Consider the following 6,046-nt stretch of genomic DNA (forward strand, 5'->3'; position numbering starts at 1 on the left):
AATTATAAAAAATATTGAAACAAGAATGTACACTCTGGGAATCTTTCTTGATTTAAGAAAGGCCTTCGATTCAGTTAACCATGAAACTTTGCTTTATAAGCTCCACAGGTATGGAATACGAGGCGTTGCATCAGACCTTATTAAAAGCTATTTATCAGACAGACACCAATTCGTAAATCTCAATGGAGAGCGCTCGGAAAATCTAGAAATAAAACTTGGAGTACCCCAAGGTTCCATACTAGGTCCCACACTATTTTTGTTGTATATAAATGATATAACTGAGGTTAAACACACACCTGAAATAACCATCTTTGCTGATGACACTAGTATATTTTTCACGGGCAAAAATGTGCAGGGGATCGAAAAGGAAGCCAATCTTTACCTATCCCAGCTGTCTATCTGGCTCGAGAACAATAGTTTACAGCTGAACACGCACAAAACAAAGTTTATACTATTCAAACCAGTTAACAAAGTTTCTAAAGAAAACATTACACTTAAATACAGAATGGAATATATTGATCAGGTGTCTACACAAAAATTTTTAGGTGTCTGGTTTAACGAAGATTTATCCTGGACTCCGCATATTAATCACCTTCTAACCGATCTTTCCCGTGCCGTAGGTTGTATTAGCCGTATAGCTCCTCTTATCCCTCTCTGGCTTAAAAAAACTTTGTATTACACATTATTTTACTCGCGTCTACTTTATGCAATATTAGTCTGGGGTACCACGACGAAAGGAAATTACGATAGGCTGCTTGTACTGCAGAAGCGCATTCTACGTCTATTTGAAAACTACAAATGTAAAATAAGTGACTTGCCAACCCAGCCACTCTTCCTAAAATATGATTTATTACCAGCCAACAAGGTATATTACTTTAAACTGATGCAAATCATCCATAAAAGAAAGCTGTACACAAGGTACACAGATATATCTCCGCATTATAGCTTTCGAACCCTTGTACATAAAACAAAAAAAGCCAGAACCAATTATGGCAAACAGGATATTGAATATCAAGCAGTAAAATTACTAAACCTTCATGAACACAGGATTGATCTTACGTTACCATTTAATTCCTTCAAATCAGCATATAAAGCATTCCTAAAGACCACGGAATATATTTATTGAATATAGGTGCACCAATCTGAATCCAAATGATCAGTTTTCGTTTTTCTTGATTTTTTTTTCCCTTGCAGTCTATGTCGTCATGATATTTCCAGTCAAATACAGATCCATATTTTTATTGCATTTTTGTTCTCATCTTCGCGCTGTCGCATATTCTCTTATGTGTTTGTTTCGCTCCAAGGTGGTGTTATACTGTAAACTGCATTGTGTGTTCCTATGTAACTTGTATATCTATTTTTTGTTTTTTTAATTTGCTGTATTGTTAATCAGGACATTTCCCTTTGTATGCGTCGTAACGTGTTGCCTGTTGCGAGCTGCACATGGGAGACGAGGCCTTGTCAGGTTACACACCTTTTGCCTCGTCTTCCACTTTCACTTGAAAGGAAAATAAAGTGAACTGAACTGAACTGAACTGAACTGAAATACAAATTATAGGTGTTTATTTGTTTTTAGCAATACGGATCAACATATTTAAAATTATTACGCGCCAATTCTTGACTCAAGAAGCGTACAACCGGCCCCTCGTCGCTCGAAGTGCCTCCGTGCCGAGGGAGCGGCTAAACACGGAAAATTACATGGCTCCCTTCAATAATTGCTCGAGCTAAGGAAGCATAAAGGGCTCCTGATTTGAGTTAAGGAGAGCATGCAAGGTAAGGAGCGTTCAGAAATTTCGCCCTACGTGAGATTCCAACGCACTGCGCTGAAACTTGTTTTGGTTTTCCGAGCGCTAAATGTGACCACAGGTGGCCAGAGAGCGCAAATCTGGTGCGTTCACAACTGTTTCTCCGCGTCGTTTGTCTTCATTTCAGCACTACGTTCAGCCATATTATTTTACGTCCGTACACGTGAAGAGCAAAGCAAGGGCCCTCTAATCACTGCGTGAAGACGCGATCTGTCATTCAATGCATGCTCTCCAATCGGTAAATATCGCGTTGCTGTATTGCTGATGCCGTGCGGCAGCGAAGACCATGGCCCAAAAGCGCTCGAGTTCGCTTTTCCAAATAATTGAGCTCTCGAGCGGTTCGGACGAAAGCTATTTCGCGAAAGGATTTCACACCCAAAATATATTTCAGGATGAGAATTGCCGCCTACCATTGTGGCTGCTGCGTCATAAAACTGACATGGGCGGAAATAGCCCTATAAACGGTTAAACGTTTAGCAGTTGAGAGACGGATGGCAGTTTTATTGAGCTGCCTGCAGCACAGTACAGCAGCAGTTGGCAGCATATTCACCAAGCCATAAAACTTAGAAGAGAAGCTGTGAAAGAACGTCTCTATGCACGGGTCCAAGCTTCCTTTCTTTATTTCGCTGGGCAGGCCTTCAAAGTGCACTTTCATTTATGTGGGGCGCATCGCAAACCAACACTGACGCATAGCCTCAAGAAAGACAACAGTAATCAACAGTCACCGGGGGCACCTGTACTCCCGATGTCGTTCAACCATTTTTTCCCTCACTTGTTATCTAAACTTTTCCATGAACGGTGTTCGAAGAGGATCTATGACGTTCGAGCGAGCTCAATCAACATGTCAGGGTAAATATAATGAAGCGCTCATGCAAGAAAGGTGGAGGAAAGAAAAGAAAAAAAATATGAATGAAGAATTAACATAAAAACTTTAGGTTGCAACAAAAATAGCAAGAGGCAGCAAGAGCACCTAATTATTAACACGGTACACAAGATGACTTACAGCCATAGCGCTAGCTTTGCAAGTTCATCCAGAGAATCGGCTGTGCCTAGCCCGCGGACCTGCGAGTTCCTTCTCTGCCTTTCTTCCGCTGTCGCTGAAGCTGGTTTCAAGTGTTGTGGCGCTGCTGAGTAGAGCAAGATCTCGCAGTCTGCAAATTTAGATCCGACGACCAAGGTAGATAGAAAAACCGCTTTAATAACTCGCGTGGTAATGAAAGCTTTGTTCGGGAATCCCTTAATTGGCCTCACAGGCCTCCTGTCTCACGTGATATATCTTGAAGGCGACCACGGACACTTACGCGTCCTTGAACGAACTTATGCAGTTATCCTATATCCTCGAGGCAGTAACGGCTTCACGTGATCGCCTGCATGAGCCCGAGGCTGTTCATATGCCTCCTTTGAACTCGTACTACGACCCGTGCCTACTTCGCATCCCTTAAATCTCTAGCATGGCTTCATGGCTACCCTTTCTACTCGGAGCTGATTGCAGAAAGGGAAAGTTACAGCCGCAGCACCATCGCATTAAAAGAGCGTCAATAATTCGAGTACGGAGCTGCAAGTTCCTTCTTTACAATGTAGTTGCGATCAAGATTCATGTCTTACTAAAGCTAATTTCAAGGCAGTATTAGCTTCACTGTTCTTCAGTGAAATGAAATCAACATCGGATTGAAGAGGATTTAAGTTTTGGTATTTAATTGGTCATTCACTGCCGAAAGTCCCATAGCTCTCGTAATACAATAATATTCGTGTGAAGACTCATGATCTTTGCGACCATTCATAGTTATTTATTCTATGAAAAAATGTTCCTTTGTTAATGTGCTACTCAAAGTCAAGCGCTGACAAGAACAATCCTACACGTAACCGCAGCAGTCGGTGCAATCATCCTTTCGATACAATACACATTGCATGCAGAGTGAGTAGTCTCTTGTACTGAAGTATGAAAGAAATAGCTCCGGTAAATTTCTTGCTCGGTATTCAAAATATATTCTTAAACCTCACTTGAAAGCACGTTCCGAGAAGCTTTCACGTGTTTCAGAAAATTATACACGCGACTTTAACATATTGGCCTTTAAATTAATTTCCCAAATATATAAATGTTTTGAAATATTTCACTCCGAACAAATAATGGTCGCTACAGGAAATTATTTTTGCAGCGCTCTTTAAGCTGCCGTAGAACAATCTTTTTTTCGAAATCGTGTTTCGGGGAACAATCAAAAGACGTCCTTTTTTGTTTTCCTTTCATTTATAACGTCCAGCAGGTCGACAACCACCACCCTACATTCTAGCTGGCCACTCAGCCTGTAAATTTGTTGATGGAAGAAGACAGCTCTCGTAGTTTGAATTCTGGATACTTTCCCGTGCCTGATGCTCGGCTCTTCTCGGGTGAAATGCTTGTGAAAACGGTCCTAGAATAAACTGTGGAAAAATATAGTTGCGCCAGATTTCTAATGCTGTCAAAAATATAACTGCATGCGATTTCTGGTGCGTTTTTTATCGATTTAAAGACAGGTAGAAATTTACACAGGGAAAAAAAATTATTTTACTTTCTGCATGGCTCAGAAATAGGTCATGGGTAAATGTAGTTCTCAGAGGTTATACCTACCATTGTCTTGCCGGTGCGCTTTTAATCACTCTATAATAAGCCGAGCTCTATTTATAATGTTTTTAGTGCGTCAGAAATGTAGTTAGTGGGAGGAAGTTGCATTTGACATAATTTTAGGAATGCTCAAAGTATTGACCCTGACATATAGTTGGAAAGCATTCATTATCATGTGTACGTAAAGGCCAAAATAATTCACAGTTTATACGAGGGCAACACTATTGCATTGATCTAATATTAATTTTGGGTTACTTTGTCCTCCGCCATCTTCGAACCAAAGTGCAACCTTTTTCCTTGGTAAATGAATAATGGTTGGTTTATGGGGTTTAACATCCCAAAGCAACTCAGGCTATGGAGACGCCGTAGTGGAGGACTCTGGAAATTTCGACCACCTGGGGTTCTTTAACGGGCACTGACATCGCACAGCACATGGGCGCCTTGCTTTTCGCCTCCATCGAAAACGTTCGGAGAGGCTGGGATTTGATCCCACATCCTTGGATACTTGGAAGCAGTAGTCGAGCGCCGTACCCACTGCGCCACTTCGTCGGGGAGGTAGATAAATAATGTAAAAATAACTACAACATAGCAGTTAGCTGTAATAGCATTCTTACGGTACAGCCTACGAAGTAAAGACGGAGCAGTCAATAAGCTCAACAGGGAAGATATTTGTAAAAGTGCACGCGAGGCGGAAGAAACGTAATCAAAAAGAAAATCTTTTTCCTTGGAGGAAGGAAGCAACTCTTTTTCAGATGCTTCCGAGTGGGTAACTGGCTCCTCGCGTAACCCTACGGGTTGAAAAGGGGGCCTATAAGCAGCGAAGGAGTTGCATTCGGCCGTCGAAGGCGGATAAAACCACGAACCCTCATTTACATGCTCAGGCAGAGGCCCGTCTCTTTCCCTTGCCCTCCTATCCTTGGCTTCAGTGCCACATAATTTTCCGCGAATAAAAACACGTGGAAGAATCCGACCGCGAGATTGGATTGTGTTGTTGTTTTTTCTCGTCTTCTTCTCACTTCTTTAGCTCAGATTTCGCAATGAATTTCTGTCACGAACTTAAGAAGGGGCGAAAAATAGGAATAGAAGTTAATATATTGATGATACAAAAACATGACCGTAGCAAACTTGCGCTAAGTGTCTTGAGCAACCGACCATAATTGCTAATCACCACCAGGTTGCATTGCTCCAATGACAATTTTATGCTTTGCTGATGGACCTTCTTCACGTGTGGTCAAGGCGGCCACACGTGAAGAAAAAGGATTACTCTCAATGATCTTCCCATAGATTAAGTTGACTGTACCGGGTTTTAATACCGTTTGCGCAAAACAGCCTGTTTGCGTCGAGGAAGGCTGAGCTCGGGGGAGCGCCTATTGCGAAAAATGAAGATTTTAAGCAAATAAAAATAGGACAGTTTAATCTTAAATTTTTATTTGCTTCAAGCCAGAAGCGCACATCAGTATCCGTAAAGCGCTGAGCAGTACGCCGTCCTTGCCGGAGCGCCCCCTCACCACTATATAGTCGGCCGCTCGCTGAACCGTGTCGAAAAACAGCTGTGACAACCTGCGCACGGCACGCTGTGAGCAAATCCCTTACACTCGGCCCACCGGCACGAGCAACATCCGGCGTAGCTTCCCGTCAAATA

This window comes from Amblyomma maculatum, unplaced genomic scaffold (genome assembly GCF_055883805.1).
Source record: "Amblyomma maculatum isolate TAMU_Amacu unplaced genomic scaffold, ASM5588380v1 scaffold_13, whole genome shotgun sequence".
NCBI classification, from domain to species: domain Eukaryota; kingdom Metazoa; phylum Arthropoda; class Arachnida; order Ixodida; family Ixodidae; genus Amblyomma; species Amblyomma maculatum.